Source organism: Salarias fasciatus, chromosome 9 (genome assembly GCF_902148845.1).
Source record: "Salarias fasciatus chromosome 9, fSalaFa1.1, whole genome shotgun sequence".
Classification (NCBI taxonomy): domain Eukaryota; kingdom Metazoa; phylum Chordata; class Actinopteri; order Blenniiformes; family Blenniidae; genus Salarias; species Salarias fasciatus.
The window spans coordinates 21,621,407-21,648,724 of NC_043753.1; the positions used below are offsets into that span (position 1 = coordinate 21,621,407).

General features: G+C 44.1%; 2 long non-coding RNA genes across 2 annotated transcripts; both read left to right on the top strand.

Moving 5' to 3' along the window:
• Positions 1-27,303, top strand: LOC115394178 (uncharacterized). The gene is made up of 3 exons (XR_003932033.1): positions 1-28; positions 23,360-23,366; positions 27,199-27,303. It is a non-coding gene; the product is annotated as an uncharacterized LOC115394178 (long non-coding RNA).
• LOC115394169 (uncharacterized) lies at positions 20,519-20,853 on the top strand. Its single transcript, XR_003932024.1, has 3 exons — positions 20,519-20,588; positions 20,665-20,734; positions 20,810-20,853. It is a non-coding gene; the product is annotated as an uncharacterized LOC115394169 (long non-coding RNA).
• Positions 27,304-27,318: the final 15 nt, after the last annotated feature.

Here is a 27,318-nt window from a genome sequence, read left to right on the forward strand (position 1 = left end):
GTTGTAACATATTTATGGTGGAAAATAAGTATTTTTAAAGTTGAAAAACTCCTTAATGCGCCTTTTAAGTATCCCTAAAATAATGTACAAGGAAAAGTGGAATTATGCCTGCAAATCTTCAGAATATATTTGAAATAAGGAACTAGTATATACAATCTTAAAGGAATAGACGTGTTTAAAAAAAACCCAAATTCAGAACCAAAATCAAAGAAAGAAGCCCCTTGCGGTGAAAGGACTGAACTTATGAATGCTCTGAAACAGGAAATCAAAGAATGCAAAACAATTACGACATTTAAGAAACATAAATAAATCCACAATGGATAAATATGAAAATGAAAACTAAGCTATTGCAGGAGAACATTTATTAAATGAAATTGCGTTTGAGTATTGTTAATTGTATCAGTTTAAATAATTGTATGTAGAAGGGACAGATATAATAAGATTGTTCTTCTCTCTGCCCTTTTCTTTCGTTTGTTTTGTGTCAAAACTGATGACATTGATGTATTTTCATCATTTTTGTTAATGTGTTGTTGCTTTAAAAGAAAGAAACAAATTAACTAAACTAATTGAACTTTTTTGCTTGCTTATCTGTTGGGGTTATATTGATCAGTAAAATAACAGTGACTTGGCACGAAAATGCTTCAGTTTTAAAAATTTGTTTGTAGTGTCACTGGTGACTTTCATTATGCTGTTGCTTAACTTCCTACACTTCTGAGGGGAACAGCTTTGATGTAGTTAATCTTCATTTAGTGTCAGTAACTCGTAGCTCAGCTCACTACACTTTCCAAGTAGCTTGCCCAACACAGCTTTTCAGTAATTTTTGTGATTTCAGCTTGTAAGTCATGAAATCAAAAATCGAATTGAGATGGGTTTTTCTAGTGATCACATTTCCAACATATGAGGATTTCTTCACAATATTGTATGTCAGCACTCATATGTTGCATGGAAGTATGAAGTTTTTAGAGTGAAAAGTTAAATTACAACTCAGTCATGTCAACTAGAAAAGAGACAGAAAAGAATAAAACCCACTGGATTCACATCAGCGTTGCCATTTCTTGAAAGTTCACATTTATTGTGACAGACCACAAACGGAAGTTTTCCTGAAGCACAGTTTAAACAGTGTCTGAATCAGTTATGTTTCCTTCAAACTGGATGATTTCTTGTGATTTTGGGTTCAAGCTGGACTTCGTGAAAGACGTCTCTCACCGTCTTTCATGATTTCATCTATTTATGAGTATTCCAGTGGTGCAGCAATGAATTACAATAAATATTTTTTTTCCCATATAATTTACAAGAATGAAGCTTCTCACCTGTGTGAAATCTCATGTTAACATTCAAATCACACTGTTGACTGAAAATTTTGCAACGTTTCACAAGAAAGAGGCTTTTCACCTGTGTGAGTTCTCTTGTGGGCCCACAATGCACTCCGTTGACTGAAACTTTTGCCACATGTTTCACAAGAATGAGGCTTCTCACCTGTGTGAGTTCTCTTGTGGGTCCACAACGCACTCCGTTGATTGAAACTTTTGCCACATGTTTCACAAGTATAGGCTTCTCACCTGTGTGAATTCTCTTGTGGATCAACAAATGACTCTGTTGACTAAAACTTTTGCCACAAGTTTCACAAAAATGAGGCTTCTCACCTGTGTGAATTTTCATGTGTCGCAACAAATGACTCTGTCGACTGAAGCTTTTGCCACATATTTCACATGAAAAAGGCTTTTCACCTGTGTGACTGCTCATGTGTCGCAACAAATGACTCAGTCGAATGAATCTTTTGCCACATGTTTCACAAGAATGAGGCCTCTCACCTGTGTGAATTTTCATGTGTCGCAACAAATAACTCCGTTGACTGAAACTTTTGCCACATGTTTCACAAGAATGAGGCTTCTCACCTGTGTGAGTTCTCTTGTGGATCAACAAATCATTCCGTTGACTGAAACTTTTGCCACATATTCCACAAAAATAAGGCTTCTCACCTGTGTGAGTTCTCTTGTGGATCAACAAATTACTCTGTTGACTGAAACTTTTGCCACATGTTTCACAAGAATATGGTTTCTCACCGTGTGAGTTCTCTTGTGGATCAACAAAGTACTCTGTTGAATGAAACTTTTGCCACATGTTTCACAAGAATATGGTTTCTCACCTGTATGAATTCTCATGTGGATCATCATCTTACTCTTTCGACTTAAACTTTTGCCACATGTTTCACAAAGCATCTTCTCATCAGTGACCATTCTGACCTTCTGACATAACTGATGTTTTTTATGGTCAGTTTTCTCACACATTTCTTTACAAAGAAGCTTTTCACATTCATCCTGCTTCTCTGAAACATGAAAGTTGTTCACACTGTTTCTATCAAACATGTTTAGTTTTTCAGCTTTGCATTTCCAGTTGATTCTGAGTCAATGTGTCTTTTCATGGTGGACTTCAGAGTCCTGAGAGAGGAACTGCTCAGTCTCTGGTACTTCTGCTTCACTCAGGTCACTTTGATCCTCAACAGAAGGAACCTGAAAGGTGTCACTTTCAAACTTCAGAACAAATTGTTCTCCCTTCTGGCTGGTACTGAGTTCCTCGTGTTCCTCAATCTGCAAAGATTCTAGTTCCCCCTCTCCTCCGTAAACTGACAATGTCCTGGTTCTTCTTTAATATGTGAAGGTTCTGGCTCCTCTTCTTCTTCTTTTATCTGTGGAGGTTCTGGTTCGTCCTGTTCTAGACAGTAGTTTGTTTCCTGTTTAAAGAGCTGCTCCTCTCTGCAGTCAGGGTCCTGTTGGGGTTCTGCAAGGAAACAAATGCAGAAGATAAAAGATTACAGCATTATCTCTACAGTTCCAAATAAATAAAAAAACCCACAAAAACTAATGGTTGCTCCAGCAGTCAATCTGAAAACTTTCATTTAAAATTCCAAAACACGGTACAGTCTGGACATGTAACGATATGAAAATTTGACATCACGATAATTGTCATCAAAATTGTCACAGTTATTAATATTATCACGGTATTGTGAAATGTGTTGAAAATGTTAAAAAGTACTCACAGGCACACTTAAAGGTATACTGGAGGATCCTTGGAACCAATCAGAATTGTATGGTTCCAACTCATAATTGGGCAGTCATAATGCCAATCAATGTGGGCCCGCGTTTGCGTGATGACATATGTCGAGTCACTGCCTCTAGGCGCGCTCTTGTTTCGAGCTGCATGTGCAGAGCATTGTTTAGGAAGTGACATGCAGCGGGAGCGACATGCAGAAGCAAAAGCCGCAGAAGCGGCTTGTTTCTCCCACGAACACCTCCGAACAGGGGCGGGGTGGCCATCGTGAGGTTCGGGAGGTTTCCTGAACGGCCGCAGCGTTCCGGGCCGGTGGGGTCTTCCGGGCCGGCAGCCAAGCGCGTTGCAGCGCTCAACATGGCTGCCAGAGGGAGATTCAGGGATGGCTCAAATATGCGTGAATGGTTCAGGAAACAAGTCCATGCGTCTTTTTAATGGGGAAATGACACTATAGCATTATACAAAGCTCAAAAAAGTGGATTTTGCATAATACCCCTCTTTTAACTCGCTGCACAGCTGCGGGTTGTGGTCCTGTAGAAGCCGAAGTACGTTCAGACTTCGAACTTGGTCTGTGGAAAAGGCTTTGCACTGCCGGGCGGTAGTACTGCCCTCCGCCATATTTCCAAGTAGTTTACTGTGCAGTGCACATGCATGTAGGGCGCCTGTGTCCAATCGGCTGCCTGCTGCTGCACTTCTCACAACTCCTGAGATTTTCTGGATTGTGACAATCAAACACGGTTTAACGGTAATTAAAATTTTAAACGGTAGTACTAACTGTCAGACATTTTCCCGCAGCTTATCATTTTACGGTAATCGTTACATCCCTAGTACAGTCCCATTCTTACTTATTGATCGTCTTTAGCTGCTGATTGATTACTTCTTTGGATTAACTTTTTGAAGGCGGTGTATTCACTCACCTGCAAGATTCTGTTAATTGTTTACTACACTACCTGAGGTGGAGGGATAATGAGACATCCTGCTTTTAAATGTTGCCAGGAAATGCCTCTTCAAACAACATCAACCTCCACAACTTCACTGGGCAGACCAGTGAGGGGAAAAGTAGTCATAGTTCATCAAGCACATCTGCTCACAGCGCCATAATGATGGACAACCTCCAGCAGCCACATTCATGTGTTCATTCACACGTTTCCAAACCTGCTCTGTGTAACTTGATTTGAGGATTCCAGTTGATTTCCAGCATTCTGCGTTGACGACCAATCTCCTCCTCGTACTGAACCCAGTTGGTTGAAACAGGGTGAATATTTCCTCAGCAGCAGCAGTTAGTCTCTGGGTGGTCAAGTCTCTCACAGAGTGGTTGGAGATCGTCTGCTGGTTACCATTGTGTTGCTGTGGACTCTCTGGAGGGAAACAAGACAAAAGTCACTGATGTGATGGATGTGAAGGTTTTACAGTGATGGGCGGATGAAGCAGGACAGAACACACTGAAATCAGAAACATTCAAAAACAGAAAAAACTGCTCATTTCAGTAAAACTGAAAGTGCCTGTGAGGTTTAAAGGATAAATAGGAAAACTGTCTGGATGCAACATTACTTTCTCTGAGCTCTGAAACCTTTGTGGGGAGTTTACAATATGATATGGTTCAGACTTTTTTCCAAGCAACACTTGAACGCATCATAAAGGCCTCAGTATGCTTCCCCATCAGGATACTGAGGCCTTTACTCTAAATGATTTACTGAAATGCAGGGGCGGAGCAGGGGTCCCAGCCCAGGGGGGGCAAAGCAATTCTCCATGGGCCCTTGTGGCCTAAACATCCCCATTAAAACATAATTGCTTAAAAAAATGCCGCAGATAATGTAATGTACAATGTACGTAATGTACTACATTGTCTGGTTCAGACACACCTCTTTCTTTCAGCTTTTAACATTTTCAATAATTTTTTTAATATTTTTATAAGAAACAGATTTTTTTTTTCTCAATAGCTCCCAGGATATTTGACCTATTGTCTCCAAATCACATCTAAATCCGTTACTACACTGTCTGGTTCAGACACACCTCCTTGTTTTTGCTTTAAATATTGCAAAAAACAAAAATAATAATATTTGAAAGAGAAATACAGTATTTTAGCTCAATATCTCCCAGTTCATTTGACCTTTTGACTGAAAATCAGCATTAGGACAAGTTTCCTTAATTTACTTTGTTGTTCAGTTTAGTTGTTTGTCAACAGTATTCACATGTCTTCTATTCATAATAATGTTGTGATCAACGTTTGTTTTGCAATCCTCTCGTTTCGCTTTTACCGTAATGCATAGAATACGTGCGCACCGCTAAATAACGTGTTGGCTCACTTGACTGTGTTTGTCAGAGCGCCGGCTGGCTTGACCCCAGTCTACAGGCGACACCTCCAGCAAAAGTAAACAACAGACAACATGGGCGTAGGGGGTGCGATATGACGATATAAGATCGTTAAGGATTATAAACGTCAGGACGATCTCATTAATCAGAAAGATCGTTAAACCGTCTATAGGGCACGTTCTCCTCGTTCTTTTTTCACCTATATATAATATTTTTTTGAGTGATGATGTTACCTTAAAAGCTTCAGATAATATGAACTAAATGTTCCCTTTAGTGCAGTTATCCACATACATAATAGATACATGTGGAGCAACATTAACAATGATTTAAAAAGAAAAAAAAAAAAAACACGGAGCCACAGCCAGTGCTGCGTAAGGGTTTTAGGGGACACAAAGCTAACAAGGAGCAGAGCGCTGTGGAACTTTTCTGACTGGAGCTGCTGCTGGGTGGAGGCTGTGTCAGGCAGAGCTGGTTTACAGCAGCAGTACGGCATCTACAAGAGATCAGCCCCCATAGAAACACCCCAACAAGCTGGAGAGAGACGCTGAAGCTAGCTCCGATGTTAATGCTAGCTAGCGAGCTACCGCTAGCAGTTCACAAGCTAGCATGAGGGATTTTATATACAACAAATCACAGAAATGTGAAAAGACACTTAGTGAACATACCATCAAGTTAACAGCTGAAACGGCCGTTTTGTCTGAAACTAGTGGAACGTCTTTGATTTAATGGGATTATGAGGGGCTGTATTTCAATGGACACAGAGCCCTCTAGTGGTCTATAGCGCAACTATTAAAACTATATCCCATTAAAACTGTGCTAAAAAGCTATTTGATGTGTTTAGTTTTCTATGTTACAAAAGTGCACTTTATTGTTCATTATCTTTTACCTCATTTTAAAAGGAGATAAAAGCTTAGATCTCTGAACAAAAAATTGTTCTCAAGCAGCTGTATTATTCACTCAGGTTATAGATAATAAAGTTAAAATGTTTTTGTTCTAAATTGTTGCCCTTTAAGTGGTAACCAGCGAAGTTTGCATTTTTATTGACCTTTTTAATAAGCTATTTCGTGTGTTTAGTTTTTGTGTTACAAAAGTGCACTCTATTGCTGTTCATTACTTTTTATGTTTGTGTTCATTGCACATTTGATTAGAAAAAAAATGTACTATTTAAATTAAAGCCAGTTTCTTTAGCTTAAATTGTCTTTTTTTTTTTTTCCTTTTAGGGTTTTACATGTTTAAATACATTTAATACGTTTTATATGTTTAACATTGGGGAAAAAAATGGTCAAACTTGCAAATTAGTCTAGAAAAAATATATAAAAAACAATCGTGATAAAATCGTGATCGTGATATTAATTTTAAAAAATTGTGATATGACATTTTTGCCATATCGCCCACCCCTACATGGGCGCGCATTTTTTCATTTTTATTTTTCAAACAACTTTATCCTCATGAACGCAACTGTTTTAGATTCCAATTTCCTTTCTTACATTTCAGCCAGTGGTGGGTAGTAACGAGTTACATTTACTCCGTTACATGTACTTGAGTATCTTTTTAAATAAATTGTAGTTTTTTCGCAGAATACTTTTACTCGAGTAAATTTGTGAGAAAATGTGCATACTTTTACTAAGTTATTTTGGGCTACATGCGTGTCGTTACATTCATTTATGAATAAATTCAGGTGAGCTCAGACGGAGGACTGCAGCTTGGCACGTCTCGGCTGTGAAAACCAATCACAGCAGCAGCAGCACAGCAGCAGCACGGAGGTGTGGTCTGCCCGTCACCTCACTGTCACTGAGGAAGAAGATGGAAGAAGGCGAAGTGCTGGCAACTCCCTCAAAAAATGTGGAGGCACATCCCTGGCCCCACCCAACTATATATGCCTTTCAGTCCACAAGAAAAAATGGTCACATAATGCACTGCCTTCTTTGCCAGCCGAAAACTGTGGAAATCTCGACGTTCCGCAACTCCACCTCAAATTTAACGTAAACAATTACTTTGTTTCAGGTTTTCGAGTTTTTTTTTTAAATTTTCACATACACATACAGGATGGCAGTGAAATGTAGCCGAACTGCTTTCAAGGCTGTGCACACCCATTTAGCACCCAAAATGAACACCAGAACACCACAAAGAATGTAAAAAGAAGAATAGGAGACCATGCTGTGTGCTATAAGAATGTGCAATATACCGCTCTGAAGTAGTGGAAAGGGGTCCACAGTGTCATGGTTGAAGTGCAGCTTGAGCATAGAAAATATTGAATGAGGGACAGTTATGACAGTGTGCAGCAGCATGGAGCACGGTCCAGAATCAGTGCAGAGTTTACAGTCCTGACCAGTGGTGTTGTTGATGTTAGTGAGGATATTTCAGAACAAATGTATTCAGGCACACAGTTTTGCAAAGCACACAGGGTAGGAGGTTCAGCTACTTGAATATGAGGCTGATCTTAGTTATGATGATTACATTTTTTATGCAGACTATAAAATATGTTTTTTTTTTCTCCAACAGCAAATTCATCCCCAACAAGCGAAAGTTGTACACAGACTGCATCGAGGAAAAAAGGAAAAGAAATACCTCCCCAGACACAAGTGATGGACCTGACCTCAAAAATGCAAAATTAAGTGACTTCCTTGTATGTGAAGGCAGCCAGCCATTCTCTGTGGTGGAACCATCCTCACTCAAGAACATGGTACAAACATTACAACCTCACCGTACAGTGATGTCAAGAAAACTGTGGTGTTGAAAATAGAAGAAGCTGCCAAAAGCATGCATAGTTTGATAGAGTTTGAAAGAGATCATGGCTTGAGTGCAAGAATCTGGAGAGCCAACTGCTACTGAAGCTCAACAGTCACCTTACTGAGTAGCAGTCACACAGAAATGTGACCAAGTGTGCACAAAGTGAGCTGTATAGGACACAGACAAGACATTCACAAGAGACAAACTCGATGTTCAATTATTCAGTCAATAACTCTGTTAAGAGATGAAGAATTGTTTTTACTTTGCCACTAGTTTCAAAAAAAGTGATGTTTTGTTCAGTATTGAACTTCTTTTCAAAAGTTATTTTGTTAAACTAATGACCAATTTCTTGTGGCACAATTTAAATGAAATTGAGTTTTTTCATGAATGTATCAAAGCCTCCTTCAAGGAGTGATTTTTTTTTTTTTTAAGAAATAAATTGCATCTTCAGTAGTACTCGCTACTTGAGTAGTTTTTTATGAGGTACTTTTTACTCTAACTTAAGCAAATATTTTTATGAGCACTTTTACTTCTACTTGAGTCATAATTTTAAGAAAGAACAGTACTTTTACTTGAGTACAGTTGTTGCTTACTCTGCCCACCACTGACCTCAGCACACTTTACCCCCTTTCAGGTTAGGCTCCAAGCAGCAGTAGGCCCGGGACAGCCGCCTCCGCCGACCCCGTCCTGCTTCGCTATTGCTGAAATGACTGTATTTTAAACGTGAATCGTAAAATCTGCACAAACGCGTGTTTGCTCATATTGAGTGTAAATAAATCACTTCCTCAGCTTGCAAACAGCTCAAACACCGTTTCCTCTGTTTCTGATACAGATGCTGTTTAATACTGAAGGTTTCTGTTACTTCACTGTGAACAAGAACTGCAGCTGCAGCCTCGTTTCTGTCTGCCAGCTTTAAAATAAATGTAACGATCCTCCAGCAGTCACATTCATGTGTTTTCATCCACGTTTCAATACCTGTTCTGTGGAAGCTGATTTGAGATTTCCAGTTGATTTCCAGAAGTTCTCTCTGTCGATAAATCTCCTCCTCGAACTGGACGATAGTTTGTTGAAACACGGTGAATATTTCTCCAGCAGCAGCAGTTAGTCGCTGCTTGATAAACTCTCTCAAAGCCTGAACTGAACTCATTGTTGCTGCAGGAGATGAAATATTTCCTCTCAGAGACAAAGCAACACAGCCGCCATGACTTCTTTTTCTTCTTCTCCGTTGGCTGTTGTACGGCAGACGCGGGCTACAGAAGCTCATTACCGCCACCGTCTGGATGTATGAGTGAATGAACTCTCACAGTTATGGCTCACAAATGTAACAATGAAAAATTGTAGCATGCAAGCCCCAGGAAAAAAAAAACTACATTCTATTTATTAATCCTGCCCTAAGATATTCATATAAATACTTAACTGCATGATCTGATGGCTTGTCTAAAATTTACTTCACTCTGAAGATCACATCCTGTCCGCAACCTTGCTTTTAAAAACTCTTCTCTCTCTTTCAAAGGTTCTGCATCTAATCAGAATGTGCTCTATGGTTTCTGCTTCATGACACTCATCACGTTCTCCAGAGTTGTTTTCCCCCATCAACTGCAGCGTTTTGTTCAGACCAGTATGTCCTGTTCTCAATCATGTGAATATTGCTTCTTCTTTCCTCGACCTTATTCTTTGATGTCCCAAACCAACCTTTGGATTCAAATTACAAGCCCTCCCCTTGGACTCCCCATCCCATCTGTCCTGCCAAAAATTCCTAATGTGTTTAATTATTGACTTGACCTCCATTTTAGACAGTTTACAGGGATGGAGACAGTGCTTCCTCTTAAAGCCCGCTTTGCATATTTATCCGCCAGCTCATTCCCATCCAGGCCCATGAGCTGGAACCCAAACAAATCTGACATGAGTCCCTAAATTGAGCCACTCAGGCAAGTTAAACCGATAAAACTATAATACAAGGAAAACCATCCTCTAGTATGTCAATAAATAAAACAGATTGAGTATTTATAAAAAAAACATTTACTTTAAATTAGAAAACATAACAAATCAACATGTATTTTAAAGTGTTCAACCATAAAAACAAACCATCGCTTAAAATAAGACTTAACACTACAGTCTCACACTCAGCACAACAGCTTATAAATAACGCACTATTCACAGTAACAGTCACAGTGTATTGCATTCAACATGTCTGCTTCCTCGCTTTTTTACTGGCAGTCATCAATGATGTCCTCATATGACAGCTGCTTGCCCATCTCGTGGTTGTTGCCGAGTATTGCAAGACCGGTGAGGTGATCCTGTCCCATGTGTGGCAGTATGAGTGGTGAGGTGAACGGAACACAAACCAAAAGACAATGTCCCTGGGGACTTTCACCCCAGGATCCCAGCAATGAATAAAATTTAAAAAAAAAAAAAAAAAAAAAAACACAAAGACCCAGGTTCCAATGATTCACAGAGGCAGAAGACGCGATTTCAAATATAAAACAAATTTATTAAATTCCAATTGTTAAAATTAGCAGACTAACTCAAAAGGAAATTAACGAGGGGTTGAGGCCTGCCAAAGAAACACAGCAAACAATAAGTGAAAAGGGACCACCACCAGGGAGCCGCTGCCACTCCAGGGCCCCCAGCACCTGTCAAAAGAAAACAAAACAATCAACTCATGCAACGATGGCAGCCCTCATACCCCACCCCCCCCCCCAAAAAAAAAAAAAAATCCAATACCTAACCAATATTCAAAAATGATGAAAACAGAAATCATTGCAATACACTGAAATAAAGAAACAAAAGAAATTGAAAACAATGAAACAAAAGTAATCACTAATCAACCCAATCCAACAGAAGGAAGAAAAAGAAAGGAAATCAAAAGAAAGGGTGTGTCTGCATTTATAAAAATGTCAGAGCACGGCGCATGCCCAAGCTCCTCGGCTTGATGCAGGAGAGCCACACTTCTTAAGGAGCCCGGACTGTCCATCAGGCCCTCGGGCAGCAGGGTGCACTGAGGAGGCCGCAGTGTGACGACTAAGTGCCAAGCACATCCAGAGAAGGGGAGCCAAAACACCAGTAAAGTCCAGGATCAACTGCAGCTGACGACTGCACAACTGTAAAACAAATCATGAAATCACACCAAAATAATGAAATTAATCTAAACAAATCACCATTTCCTACCGAGGAGGGATGACACACCTGGCAGCATGAAGGAGAGCACCACAACCCAATACAGCTGCAGCAGGTGGCTGCAGGAAACACGCTGCGCCCACACAGACTCCAGGGCAGTCCAGCTCCCAGTCAGTTCACACAGCTGTGAAGCGCAGGGCTGGGGTAAATACACTACTGAGGCTGCTCAGTGGACTAAAGAGAAACAGGACATGTGTACCTTTGTGGAAGACCCACACTATCCTGCACAGACACGCTGTCAGGACAGCAGCCACATGTCTGTCAGCCCCATGAGGGAGGAAGAGGAAGGGCGGAGCAGGGGTATTTATAGACGCCCAGTAATTAGAAGCCACACTGCCTCTTGTGGAGGGGAGTGCAACCTGAGGTAGGTCTTGATGAGCTTCAGCTTTGAGAAGCTCCTCTCTGCTGAGGCCACAGTCACAGGCAGAGTGCAGACAATTCTCAGGGCAACCCACAGATTGGGATACAGCTCCTCCAAATGTACGCGGTGAATATTTCTCCAGCAGCAGCAGTTAGTCGCTGCTTGATAAACTCTCTCAAAGCCTGAACTGAAGTCAGGAGATGAAATATTTCCTCTGAGAGACACAGAAACACAGCTGCCATGACTTCTTCTTCTTCTTCTCTCACTAAATTGGAGGATCACAAACAACGACTCCTACTGGACACAAGGGCAACTGCAGGTTATCAGCTGTTCCTAAAATCTTTGGAGCTCTTTTTGAATTGAGGTCATTCTTTTTCTCTTCTCTTTTTTTTTTCTTTCTTCTTTTTTTTTTCTTTCAACAACAGTCGATTTAATGACCATAACCTGTCAGACATCACCAAGTCATTAAAATGATAGACAAAGCCTTGAATTCTCATTGGTTGTAAATTTTTAAGACGCTTGGAATAATTTTGGGAATCATCACCACTTGACTACAGAGTTTTAAATAGATGAAGAATGTGAAGCTCCCCCCCCCCTCCACCCCACCGATAATAATAATAATAATAATAATGATATAATAAATAACAAAGAAAACAAACTGAATTATTTGAAAAGTTCCATGTGTCTCTGATCTTCTAATTAAAATTGGTTTCCCATTTCACAGCACATTCAACACATTGCAACAATTTTCACCAGCAGAGATGAAACTATTCATGGTTTGGATTCATATACACAGGCCAGTGGTTATTTTGCCTACCTTGACATGTTTTGGCTGCCAAGCTGCTGCCTTCCTCAGAAGTGTCACGTGATGTTGTCTGGTCAGCTGATGTATACAGGTTTTGGCGCCAGCTTCCTACTGGGTGCAGTAGGATGACAGCGCCATCTGCAGTCCGACTTCTTCAGTACTGTGTCCCAGGTATGGGAAAGTTGATACGCCCCCTCTGCCCGGTTCACAGTCTGGGGGGCGCGTTTCCAGATCTCGATGGCCTCCCTGATCCAGCGGTGGTACTTGTTGCTTTCCGTGCCGATGATCTGGGCATGATCCCAGTCCATGAGGTGGTTTTCCCTCTTGCAGTGTTCGGAAATGGCAGACTTTAGCTGTTCCTGCTCTGTCTGCGTTTGGAGGAGCGTGTGCATGCTTTAGATGTTTCTTTTTCGCATTCAGTGCGATGTTCTTTTGTCCTGATGTTGAAGGCTCTGCCAGTCTCCCCGACGTAGGATTTGTTGCACGACAAACAAGGTATTTCGTAAATGATATTGCATTGTGTTGTGGCTCTATTTTGTCCTTGGGATGTACTGGTAACTGCCGCAGTTTTATGTGTGGTTTTACTGGGGTGCTGATGTTGTGCTTATTCATACAAAAAAAAGGCCTAATGAACCTGATCGGACTACGAAGAGATGAAACTATTTCAAAGTTGATCTTGACTAATTCAGTTCCAGAATAATTTGGATTTGAGATACTGATAGAACATGATGTGTAGTTTATGTTGTTGGGTGAAGCGATATAGAGGGTTTTCTCGACGGGTCATCAGGCGCGTCATCAACCCGGAAGTCGCCATCTTGGAGGTACTCCGTATCACAACAAAGCACGAGTCCCAAGGAAGACCCAGAGCGTTATCAAGAAAAATGGTAAATTATTGCCGTGTCATTGGTTATGCCAATAGGTCAGACAGAGAAAAACATTTGGAATTATATAGACGTCGCCCTGCGACAGACTGGCGACATGCCCACAGCAGCCGGGATCGGCTCCAGCCACCCACCCCGAAAGCGATAAGCGGTAGAAAATGAATGAATGAATGAATGAATGAATGAATGAATGAATAGACTTCCAAAAGTTATAAAAAACCAGGGTGAGGAATGCCAAAAACTATCAGAGGAATGGAGGCGCTTGTGGTTAGCAAAGCTTAACCAAGATCGACGTGGGAAAAATCTGGACAACATCCGAATTTGTCAGGTTCTTGTCAGGAAGTGTTATCACTGCCGTTAGCAGAGTGCTCAGTACTGTGGGAAGTTGTATGGATAATTAGAAAATTAGATTAGAGCAAAAGAATTGTTCTACATTAAGTCAAAATAATATGAATGTTTTGATTTATTCAGATTGTTTGGGCATTGTCAGTCTTGTTCTGGATCATAATATCTCCTTTATAGCCACAACAAAAGTCTTTAAACTTAAAAAAAAAAAAAATACTTCAGTTTTCACTTGAAATAAGTGTAACAATTCCTCCATGGAGCAAGTTTTTGTTGTTGTTGCTTGTAAAATAATTAAAAAAAAATTTGCTCCACTGATGAATTTTTCTTATTTCAAGGGAAAATTTGAAGTGTTATTCTTTTATTGTAAAAATATTTTTTGACTAGAAATGAGCAATTTTGACATGGGATAAATGTTTTTTGTGACATTTTGAGTTCTTGCAGTTTCCATATACACAGCCATGCCTGTTGTGACCATGTTGTGACTGTTTGGAGCAGCCCATCATTCTTCGTGTTGTGGCTTGGTATCATGAGTTAACGCCATGAATGCCACTGTTTCTACAAATAATAATTGAACTTTTTTGCCTGCTCATCTGTTGGGGTTATATTGATCAGTTAAAATAACAGTGACTTGGCACAAAAATGCTTCAGTTTTAAAAGTGTGTATGTTGTGTCACTACTGACTTTCATTATGCTGTTGCTTAGCTTGCTACACTTCTGGGGGAACAGTGTATGTAATCTTCATTTAGTATCAGAGTAACTCGTAGCTCAGCTCACTACACTTTCCAAGTAGCTTGCCCAACACAGCTTTTCAGTAATTTTGTTGTGATTTCAGCTTGTAAGTCATGAAAATCAAAATTCAAATTGAGATAGGTTTTTCTAGTTATGACATTTCCAACATATGAGGATTTCTTCACAATATTGTATGTCAGCAGTCATGTGTTGCATGGAAGTATGAAGTTTTTAGAGTGAAATGTTGAATTATAACTCAGTCATGCCAACTAAAAAAGAAACAGAAAAGAATAAAACTCACTGGATTCACATCAGCGTTGCCATTTCTTGAAAGTTCACATTTATTGTGACAGACCACAAACTGAAATTTTCCTGAAGCACAGTTTAAACAGTGTCTGAATCAGTTATGTTTCCTTCAAACTGGATGATTTCTTGTGATTTTGGGTTCAAGCTGGACTTTCTGAATGACATCTCTCACAGTCTTTCATGATTTCATCTATTTGTGAGTATTCCGGTGGTGCAGCAATGAATTACAATAAATAAATCTTTTGCCACATATTTCACAAGAATATGGCTTCTCACCTGTGTGAGTTGTCATGTGTCGCAACAAACTGTAATTTGAAACTTTTGCCACGTATCACAACAAAGACGCGTCTCACCTGTGCGAGTTCTCTTGTGTCGCAACAAACAATTGTGTACAGTGAAACTTTAACCACATGTTTCACAAGAATGGGGCTACTCATCAGTGTGAGTTTTCATGTGAGCCTTCAAATGACTCTGTTGACTGCAACGTTTGCCACATGTTTCACAAGAATAAGGTTTCTCACCTGTGTGAGTTCTCTTGTGGATAAACAAATGACTCGGTGCCCTGAAGCGTTTGCCGCATGTTTCACAAGAAAGGGGCTTCTCACCTGTGGAGTTCTCATGTGGATCTTCAATTACTCAGGCGATGGAAACTTTTGCCACATGTTTCACAAGAATGAGGCTTGTCACATGTGTGAATTCTTTTGTGGACCTTCAACGACTTTGTAGACTGAAACTTTTGCCACATGTTTCACAAGAATGAGGCTTCTCATCTGTGTGAATTTTCATGTGTCGCAACAAATAAGTCCGTCGACTGAAACTTTTGCCACATGTTTCACAAGAATGAGGCTTCTCATCTGTGCGAGTTCTCATGTGGACCAACAAATGACTCCGTTGACTGAAACTTTTACCACATGTTCCACAAAGCATCTTCTCATCAGTGACCATTCTGATCTTCTGACATAACTGATGTTTTTTGGTCAGTTTCTCACACATTACTTCACAAAGAAGCTTTTCACATTCAGCCTGCTTCTCTGAAACATGAAAGTTGTTCACACTGTTTCTATGAAACATGTTGAGTTTTTTCAGCTTTGCATTTCCAGTTGATTCTGAGTCAATGTGTCTTTTCACATGGTGGACTTCAGAGTCCTGAGAGAGGAACTGCTCAGTCTCTGGTACTTCTGCTTCACTCAGGTCACTTTGATCCTCAACAGAAGGAACCTGAAAGGTTTCACTTTCAAACTTCAGAAAAAATCGTTCTCCCTTCTGGCTGGTACTGAGTTCCTCGTGTTCCTCAATCCGTGAAGATTCTGGTTCCTCCTGCTCCTCCTTAAACTGACCAAGTCCTGGTTCTTCTTCTTCTTCTTTGATCTGTAGAGGTTCTGGTTCATCTGTTCTGGACAGTAGTTCGTTTCCTGTTTAAAGAGCTGCTCCTCTCTGCAGTCATGGTCCTGTTGGAGCTCTGCAAGGAAACAAATGTAAAAGATAAAACATTAGCAACATTATTTCTGCGGTTCCAAATTAAAAAAACACTGTTACTCCAGCAGTCACTCTGAAAACTTCATTCAAAATTCAAACACAGTACAGTCCCATTGTTACTTATTGATCATTTTTAGCTGCTGATTGATTGCTTATTTGGATTAACTTTTTTGAGGCGGTGCATTCACTCACCTGCAACATTCTGTTAATTGTTTACTACACTACCTGAGGTGGAGGGATAATGAGACATCCTGCTTTTAAATGTTGCCAGGAAATGCCTCTTCAAACAACATCAACCTCCACAACTTCACTGGGCAGACCAGTGAGGGGAAAAGTAGTCATCGTTCCATCAAGCACGTCTGCTCACAGCGCCATATTATAGACCCTCCAGCAGTCACATTCATGTGTTCATTCACACGTTTCCAAACCTGTTCTGTGTAACTTGATTTGAGGATTCCAGTTGATTTGCAGCATTCTGTGTTGACGACCAATCTCCTCCTCGTACTGAACCACAGTTGGTTGAAACAGGGTGAATATTTCCTCAGCAGCAGCAGTTAGTCTCTGGGGTGTCAAGTCTCTCACAGAGTGGTTGGAGCTCGTCGCTGGTTACCACCGTGTTGCTGTGTGTTACGGGCCCCAGGCTTGGTGACCACCTGAACAAAAAGAAATGTTTTGTCTGTGAAACAGAGGTAGAGCGTGAGAGAAAGAATCAAAGATGCACTCGTGCCGTTCTCATATCACACCTTATTAAAACAATTAAACATAAATACGATTCATATTCAGTGCAATTTTTCTGTGCGGTTAACACAACTATAACAGCTTCAATAAAGTCATTTTACATCTGCATAATTTCACAGTTATTCAAAACTCTTATTATTACTGAATGTATCTTCAATTGCTTTATAAACAAATACAAATTGGACTTAGCAGGTTGGAAAACGTATGTATAAATAAATAAATGCAACAATCTTAAACCAAATGTTCATATAACACAAATATCCCTAAATTCTCAAACATCATAAACTATTCTTAAACCTATATAGCATTAAGGGTTCATTAAACAATTCAATTCAACTTAAGAGCCCCGTTGTATTAATCTGGAGCTTTAAATAAAAGTGAAAAAAAACCCATTACTAATAGAAATCATGTCTGGCATGAAGACCACGAAATCTCGCGAGACAACCACGAACTCTCACGAGACTACCGGAGCAGCGCGGCTCCACAAACTTCAACAAAGTCAGATAAAACGTGAATAAAGTAATGCAAAATTGCTTTCCATTACATACAGATGCAATACGAAGCTTAGTGCTTGCATTTAAAGTAAGTTTAACCGATTACTGACCTGTAAACAGAAGTAGAGCGTGACAGAAAGAATCACAGAAGCGCTCGTGCCGTTCTCAAACCACGTCTGAGGGCTGGGACCGGAAGTCCTTCCGAAGAGCTCATGGGGGCGGCCACAGTGTCAAAGGTTCCGCTTTCAATCTCTCACCATAGATCTATATAGAAACACTACATGGCTCATGCGCGCTGTAACCCAATGGGACTAACGTCGTCACATGGCGGCCATCTTGGTACAGGGCCGCTCACTCATCATCACATTAATGTCAATTGAGCGTCAACTTTGAAATTATGGAGGACTAAAAGGGCCAAAATAAATAAATAAATACATCATTAAATAATTAATTAAATGTGGAATTCATTAATTAAATACACCATTAATTAATTAAATATGCCATTAAATGTATCATTAATTAATTAAAATTGCAATTCATTTTAAGTAAAAAACATGTATTATCATTTCACTATTTAATTAATGAATTCATGGTCCGCGTGTTGCAGTGGATCATGAATTTATTTTATCTGTCAACCTCGCCCGTCAAAGTCGGTGGGCGGGACTAACGCGAATCCCGTCGAATCCACTGCTTTGGTCTGCCTTGAAACCGGAAGTAGAAGAAGTCTGAAGTCTAATGCTGCATTCACACCGGACGCGTCGCAACGTCGTGAGCGGCGCTTTTCTATGCAAAGTCTATGGTGGACGAGCGTCGTGGAGCGCGGGCGGCGGGGCGGCGCATCAGGAGTCATGAGCGTCGCTTTTCCAGCGTTTCGTCCCCGGCGTCAAGAGCGTCGTGAGCGTCGCTTTTTGAGAGTTGGGAAAACTGAACTTTCGACGCGCTGCCGCTGAGCGTCAACCAATCAGAGACGATCTCTCCGGTGCTACGTCACTACGAGAGATCCGAGCACCGATGCGGGCCGGCCAGTGTTGCTAACTTGACGACTTTCTCGCTAAATCTGGTGACTTTCCAAAGCCTCTTGGCGACGTTTTTTGTCAAAAGCAACTAGCGACAAATCTAGCAACCTTCTCCGGTGCTCTGGAGACGTGACAGGACGTCTCGTTGCTGTCGTCAATGAGCAGCGGGTGCTGCGTGAGCCCCTCCCCCGTCCAAAGCGCTCACAAGCGGTCAGTCTCAGCAGCGCTCCCCGCTGCAGTCAGAGCAGAGAGGAGCAGAGCAGCCAATAGCCACTTTTCCGACGACGACACGGTCTAGCTTTATTTAACAAATAAAGCCAAGCCACTCTCCTGATGCGATCCGCCATTGCTGGAAACAGAAATCACAGCCTCCCGCGCGCCAACAAACTGACTCGCGTCAAGAGCGTCGCAAGCGTCGTGAGCTTTGTGACCACCTGGTGTCAGCGTCGTGCTTGAACCGTCACAAGCGTCAGCTTCGAGGCGTCCCAAGCGTCGACGACGCCCGCGACGCGTCCGGTGTGAATGCACCATAGTAAACACAGCGGTGAGTAAAAAAACTACGAAATATTAGTGTTATTGTTTAACAGAACGTAGTTTTAACAGTGTTTTAGGCGAGAATGTAGGTATTTAGAATGTTGATATGGAGTCAATCTTTTCACATCAAGCTTATTTGAAATGTTTTTCCGACGGTTTTCGGACGTCTGGGGACGGACGGCTCAATGAGGCGACCCGGCGCTCAGCTGCGCATGTCGGCTGCTGATGACTCTCTGCTGTGGTTAAACATGAGATATAGATCGTTTAGTGTGAATCCAGCAGTGTCTCGGTCCAGTTTAATCTGTTTCAGAGTAAATCTGCTCAGCTGAAGGAAAAGTTCACGTTTAAAGCTGTTTAACTTAACTTTAATCTTTAAAAGGAGAGATGAATGTTTCTATTGACCATAAAGTTCAGTCTCAGTGTGTAAATGTCTTCCACTGGTATACTGGTGAATGTTGAGCCTTCAGACTAAAACCATGAACTATTTCAATCAAGGGACTACTGAGGAACCAGAACCTGGTCCAGAGGTGATCTGCAGCCAGACGTGGATGGAGGGAGGTTTCTTTTACAGTGCTTTGAATTAATGCACGTATGAATAATTTATTGAGTTGGTAGTGTGTGATTCTTTTCTTTTCTTTTTGTCCTCCTCAGAGACTTTGGGATCTCTTCAGGGTTGGATGTGACCAAACAAGCTATAAATATAAGAGGCATAATCTGAAGGCCTGATCCAAAGTATCTGATCTGTTTCTTTACTTTGAATGACACCAGACAGGCTTCCTGTAATTGATTAAATTGTGACGTTGTGGTAAGTAGTCACTGTGTGTCCTTAGTGTTTATGTTTCTGATTGCTGAGATCAAGCTTCCATCCAGCAGGTCGTCAGTCTGGAGTCATAAAGGCTCCTGGTTGCAGGTCTGAGTCTGAACCTCCACCCAGCAGAAACCCAGCTGGTGGAGACAGGACTAGCTGGTTCATGGAGGGTCTGAGCAGGACCAGGGCCTCATCACATCCCAGGTTGTCAATATAGACATCAATAACCTCCCTTTGGCGTCACAAACACCCTGCAGTATGACGGAGGGGAAACTCTCTGTTTTGGCAAAAGATGTGTCTGTGGATCTACAGGAGGAGGAATTCTGACGTGGCTCCATCAACGACTCCAGCAGGACGGAGAAATGCTGATGACTCCAGGTTCCTCCACCTGCTCCTGTCTGGAAGTGGATCACTGAGAGGATGTTCATCAGCTCATCCACAACACTGAGGACGCTCCAGCAGAACCCTGCAGAACCAGACTGAGCTCCTGACTCCATCCAGGGGCTTTTTCCTGGAGCAGCATCTGTAACAATATAACGGTGTTCTCCCTGGTGAACCTGAAGACTAGAGTCACATCACCACCTTATTGTAGCAGGAGGAGGCCCTCTGGCTTGTAATAATTAACCAATCCCGCCAGGGGGAGCTGTGTATAAAAGAGGGCCATTCTCACTGGTGCAGCCTCTGCCGCTGAGTCTGGAGTAGACCCCGCCCCTGGGCTTTCTCACTTCTGGTGTGAACCGTGTGAGCCGTGCGAGCGTGCTTACCTGTTGGGCCGCGTTTGGGGATCAATTCCCCCTTCATCTGGGTGTCAACTTGCTGCTAGATGAGTGAGTACAGTTCTCCCTCTGGAGGCACAGCCCTACTGTCATGATCAGCTGGCAGTAATCAGCTGTTTGTGTTTAGGTGGCTGTAGGGAGGTTGCAGACTCCCCACCTCTCCTACTGGGCGTGTCAGTTAAATGTTTGTTTGCCAGGTACGCAGTCTAGACACCCTCATATTCTTAGCTGGTTCGTGCAGGTGTATGACTGCCCTTTTTATTGCTTATTAGGAGCGGCTAATCTGCCGTGGAGCCCGCCAGCTGTTTTGTCCTTCAGGGTGGCTTCGAAGTCCAGTGTTGGCACGAATAAATACGCCTGGACTGCCTCTGCTCCTTGGAAGCCCGCCGTCTGCAGGTTGCTGCACCCCTGTCGACCTGCTGGCTTCCTGACCGAGCTGATTACACGCTTGTGGGACGCCAGGAATACACAGAAGCGATCTGCTTACTTTATCATCTTTTCTTTTGATTAAGTATATTTGGGTTAGGTGTTGGTATATTTTGTTGTTCTTTTGGTTATTGTTCCTTTATTTAATTGTGTTCATTCTTTGTTATTTTCCAGTTACCTTTGTTTTTGTTGGGTGTGGCAGTTACCGGTTTGCATTTATTTATTTTACTTGTGAGTGTGGCTGCCCCCCACTTGTGTTTAGTTCATTCAGGTTTTCTTTTTTGTTTGAATGCATGAATGTGAGGGAAAAACCCTTTTTAACTCCCCTTGTCTTTTTCCCTCCCTTCCAGAAGCTGAGCACGACGGTGGCGGCATCGGTGTCCCTGGGTGGTGGGTCTCCCTCCTGTGTGATGTGCTGCGCACCCCTTTTTGTTTGAGTGTGTTCACCTTTATTTTCAGCGAGTGAGAGTGTCCACGTGTGTCTGGGGTGATCCTTCAGAGGCCTTCATTCCCTTACTACCCGTGTCCCACCGGTAAGCCTCAGCTCCTTTTGGGCTCCCCCTCTTCCCCGTCTTTTAAAGAGAGTGAATGTGTTTTTTGAAATTTGATATTTAATAAAGATATTTTCTGTTGGCCAGAACCCACGTCTCCTGCTTCTTAAGCCGCGAACCTGAGTGTCCTCACCAATCATTACTTTTAGTTATTTCCTTGGGTGCAATTCCCAAGGTGGCGTTGTCTGGCTTCTTTTCACCCGATTCATCTCGCCACAAACTTGGCGTTGTCGGCAGGATCGCTTTTGGTTAGCAGAGACGTGTGTTCTGGTCTTTTTGTTTTTTTCTCTTTGGTGTTTCATCTTCCATATTCTGTGTGTATATCTTTGTTTGGAATTTACTGTTCTTTTTTTCGCTTCTTTAAGGACAAACAGCTGCCGGGTTCCGGTGAGTCAGTTAGGGTGTAGTTATGGGGGAAGAACTGCAAGAATTGAGGGAGTTGGTTTCACAGTTAAGAGCAGACAATGAGAGGTTGCGACGGGAACAGGCTGCGGCTGCGCCTGGTCCTAGCTCTGCCTCTCACTCTGGGTTGGCACCACCTCCTCCCCCCTCCATTTCTAGTGCCCCTATCACAGAAAGATTGGTTTTCGTACCTCGAGACAGAAAATGCCCCAGTTTCAGGGGAAGGTCAGGAATGGCGTTAACTGAGTGGATTGAGGAAGTCCAAGCCTGCATGAGGGCACGCCATTTATCCCCATCCGATCAGGCATTTTTTGTATTTGATCACCTTGAAGGAGAGGCAAGGGAGGAAATAAAGTACCGCCCCAGCGCAGAGGGATGATCCAGACAAGATTTTCACTATTTTACAGGAACTGTATGGTTGCTCTGAGTCCTATGTAGCCCTGCAGGAAGCATTTTCTCACGGCGGCAACAGGAGGGGGAAACGCTCCAGGGGTTCTCCCTCGCCTTGATGAGCCTGATGGCGTCGGTGAAAGCATGTGCACCTGAAGGGGGAGTACCAAATTCTGAGGTTCTGCTGCGGGACCAGTTTGTGGAACATGTGATGGACGGTGCCCTCCGTCGCGAGTTAAAACAGCTGGTGCGTCGACAGCCTACGGCCTCCCTGCTTGAGGTGAGGAGGGAGGCGATCCGCTGGGAATGTGAGGGTTTGCCTGGGGGAGCCGGGGTCGAAGTCACTCTGTTCCCTCGGTGCTTGGTCTGCAGTATGGGGTGCGTGGCAATTCTCATGGTGTAGCTACCCCGCCCCCAGTGTCAGCTTCAGGAGATAAGGGAGATGTTGAGGCTCCAGCAAGAGCAGTTAAACCCCTCACTCAAAGCCTTGCTGCAGTACAGAACCCCAGCCGCATCGTCCTCCACCTCGTCGGGGTCCCATTATATGCAGACGCTGCCAGCAGCCGGGTCACTATGCAAGTGATTGTGATGGTGTGCGTGTCCCTCGTACCCGGTCCTCTTCTCCTGCACCTCAAATGGCCAGAAGGCGTCCTGCTCAGGAGTCGGAAAACTAGCGCCCGCCGAATTGCAGAGCCACAGTTTGGGCGGGGCGGACACTGGCTCCAGAATGTTTCTGATGAGGGAGAAGAAACTTGTCACCTTATGTCATCTTGTCCACAGGTGAATGTGTGCATGGGGGAAGTTGAGGTTCCGTGCCTTGTTGATACTGGGTCCATGGTTTCTACTGTCACGGAGAGCTTCTTTCTCCAGCATTTTGAGCCCTGGGGTCGGGAGAGACTCCAGTCGTGCCATTGGTTGCAGCTCAGAGCAGCTAATGGGTTAGCCATTCCCTATATCGGCTACCTGGAGCTGGACGTGAAGCTCTGTGGTAAATTCATGTCGCGATGTGGGGTGTTGGTGGTCAAGGACCCTCCTGGAGGTCAGTCCTCTCAGGTCCCTGGTGTCTTGGGGATGAACATCATTCGCAGGTGTTACAAGGAGCTCTTTAGCCATCATGGGTCCATTTCTTTGATTTACCCTCAGTAGCTGGGCTCCAGAGCCAGTCGTGCAGGCATTACAAAAGTGTTGTCAGGCCAAGGAGCAGGTGCACAGGGATGCCGCTGGTAGGGTAAAGGTTCGAGGCCAAAGCTTGTCGTATCCCTGGTGGCACATTGAAGATAGTTGCGGCAACCTGTTCAGAGCGCTACTCGGGTAACAGTGTGTTGTTTGAGCCCTTGGACTCTGGCCTACCTGCTGGATTACTGGTTTCGCCGTCTTTGGTCAGGGTAGTAAGGGGCACGGCCTACATCCCTGTTGTAAATGTTGGTTCTGTTGGCACCCGGTTGTACCCACGCACTGTGGTGGGCACTTTGGAAGAGGTCAGTGTTGTCAGTTTGCCTGCAGGAATCACTGAGGTCCCATCTGGTGTAGCCACGTGGCATCCCAGACAGTCCCTCCTTCAATAGGGAACAAATAGATTCCCTGGACTTATCCGCACTCCCCACAGTCGAGCAAGACAAGGTGAAGTCTCTTCTTCAGAGATACGAGTCTGTCTTTTCTACCCACGATGGTGACCTGGGCTGCACTGACCTGATAACCCATGACATTCCTCTGGTGGATGATGTCCCGGTCAGACAGCGTTACAGGCGCATCCCACCATCGGAGTACGGGTGGTTAAAGAACATATTAACCAGCTGCTTCAGACACAGGTGATCAGAGAAAGCAGCAGCCCTTACGGTTCCCCAATCGTGTTGGTTAAGAAGAAGGACGGCAGTCTGCGTATGTGCGTTGATTACAGGCAGTTGAACAGCAAGACAAGAAAAGATGCTTTTCCCCTTCCACGCATCGAGGAGTCGTTGGATGCTCTAACAGGTGCCCGCTGGTTTTCGACTCTAGATTTGGCCAGTGGGTACAACCAGGTCCCAGTTTCGGAGGCCGATCGGCCCAAGACGGCATTCTGCACTCCTTTTGGTCTGTTTGAATGGAACCGCATGCCCTTTGGACTGTGTAATGCTCCCAGCACATTCCAACGACTGATGCAGCGGCTGTTTGGAGACCAGCAGTCCATTGCTTCTTACCTTGATGACATTGTGGTTTTCTCCTCTACCGTTGACCAACATCTGCAGCGGCTGGAGGTGGTGCTTGGGCGACTTCAACAGCAAGGCCTCAAGGCAAATTAAACAAATGTGCGTTTTTCCAGCGGGAGGTGCTGTATTTGGGCCACATAGTCTCTGATAAGGGGGTGTCTACAGATCCCAGCAAGGTGGAGGTTGTTGCTAAGTGGCCGCCTCCTACAAATATTTCAGAGCTGCGGTCGTTCCTTGGTTTTGCCAGCTATTATCGCCGCTTTGTTGAGGGTTTCGCAAAGTTGGCGGCACCCCTGCACCGGCTGGTTGCTGAATTGGGGGGCAAGAAAGGTAAGCCGACTGAGCAGGTTCCTGAGAAATGGTCAGACGAATGTCATCGAAGCTTTGAGGCACTAAAGGCTAAGCTAACTTCTGCACCCGTGCTGGCATATGCCGACTTTTCTTTGCCGTTCATCCTGGAAGTGGATGCCAGCTTTGGTGGCCTTGGAGCTGTGCTCTCGCAGGAGCAGAATGGGAAGGTTCGGCCAATAGCTTTTGCCAGCCGAGGCCTGAAGCCCACTGAGCGCAACATGTCGAACTATAGCTCAATGAAACTGGAGTTCCTGGCGCTCAAGTGGGCAATGACTGAAAAGTTTAGGGAGTATCTGCTAGGTCACAAATGCATTGTGTACACAGATAACAATCCCTCAGTCATCTGTCCTCGGCTAAGCTTGGTGCCACTGAGCAGCGTTGGGCTGCTCAGCTGGCCTCATTTGACTTTGAGATAAAGTACCGATCTGGGAGAAGTAATAAAAATGCAGATTCTTTGTCTCGCCAGCACCCAACTGAACCACAGGCCTTGGAGGCCATGATCCCGGGTACACCACTGCCTGAGCCTCTACAGCAAGCTTTGAGGGGTGAGTCTGCTGCAGCCATGCAGGCTGCGGTTGTAGCCCTGCCTCACCATGCAACATCTGACATTCAGGCCCTCCAGCAAGCTGACCCTGTTCTCCAGGAATTTTTTGTGTTCTGGAGACGTAAGCAGCGACCAAATGCTCAGGAGCGGAAGCAACTATCTTCGCCTGTTCTGGCATTGGTTCGCCAGTGGGACCGGTTGGTTGAGAGAGACGGGGTCCTTTACCGGGAGATCTTCCGCCCTGATGGGGCTGAAGCAGTGCTTCAGTTACTGTTGCCTGCTGCTTTAAGGGAAGAGGTACTTACTCAGGTTCATCAGGGGCACGGTCATCAAGGTGTGGAGAGGACTCTGGAGCTATTGCGACAGCGGTGTTATTGGCCGGGGATGTCTTCAGCGGTGGCTCAGTGGTGCCAGGCCTGTGAACGTTGTCAAGTTGCCAAGGATTCCCAACCAGCTGCTCGGGCCTTCATGGGGCATTTGCTGGCGTCTCGCCCAAATGAGATTTTGGCCATAGACTACACTGTGTTGGAGCCTAGCCATAATGGACTGGAGAATGTCCTCGTTATGACAGACGTTTTCAGTAAATACACCCTTGCAGTGCCCACTCGGGACCAACGGGCCTCGACTGTGGCCCAGATTCTGGCGTCTGAATGGTTTTTCAAGTTTGGTGTTCCTGCCCGCATACATTCGGACCAGGGCCGTAACTTTGAAAGCTCCTGATCCAGCAACTTTGTAGCCTGTACAGCATTGAGAAATCCCGCACCACACCGTACCACCCAGCTGGTAATGGCCAGTGCGAACGTTTTAATCGCACTCTCCACAACCTTTTGCGTACGTTGCCAGTGTCCCGAAAAGAGACTGGCACTCCTGTCTGCCACAAGTGATATTCTTATAACACGACCCCCCATCAGGCCACTGGTGAATCCCCATTCTATTTGATGTTTGGACAAGAGCCGAGGTTACCAGTTGACTTCTTGCTGGGGAGGGTCCCAGACCCTGTTGGTGGTGATGTACATGAATGGATTCAGGAGCACCAGGCCCGGTTGCATGTAGCATTTGAGGGGGCCCGGGAACGATTAAGGGTTGCGGCGGAGCGCAGAAAGAGAAACTACGACTGTCGTGTCCGAGATGTGCCTCTGATGGAGGGCCAGTTGGTGCGGTTACGGGATTTCAGTTCGAGGGGCGCCATAAGATTCAAGACCTATGGGGCCCTGTGGTGTACAGAGTCGTGAGAGCACCAACAGGTGGGGGATCGGTGTACACCATTGCCCCTGTGGATGATCCCACCAAAGTCCGCCAGGTCAACCGCACCCTGTTGAAGGCTGTGGTCGGGGCGGCTCCTCAAGATGGTGCCCCGGCTGTTGGTTCACCCCCCGATGGCCAGACTGGGTCTGAGGATGAACCTTCATGTGACGGAGATTTGTTTCTTCTTGAGCAGGAGGTCCCCCGAACAAGATCCGCTCAGACAACGCAGTAACCCAGACAACTCCTCAGTTGTTGCTCTCACCATCATCAGGGCTGGATTCTGCTATGGCGAGTGTCCACCCTCCCGTTTGCCGGCCGGTCCCTCAAGACAATCGATGTCTCCAGCGAGGTAACAGTGCGACGGACGGCAAGGGCAACTGCTGGTCAGCATCCAAATGTCCATCACTTGCCACGGTCCGTGCAGGAACCTACCCAACGGGATGCAGGCCCTTCTCGCTCAGCCTCTAATGCCATGGTCACTGTTTTTAGGCCATGGGATTAGCTGGTCCCTAGAGCTAAGGGGTAATCGTCGGGGCGACGATTTCTAAAGAGGGGGCAGACTGTAGCAGGAGGAGGCCCTCTCCTGGCTTGTAATAATAACCAATCCCGCCAGGGGGAGCTGTGTATAAAAGAGGGCCATTCTCACTGGTGCAGCCTCTGCTGCTGGTTCTAGAGTAGACCCCGCC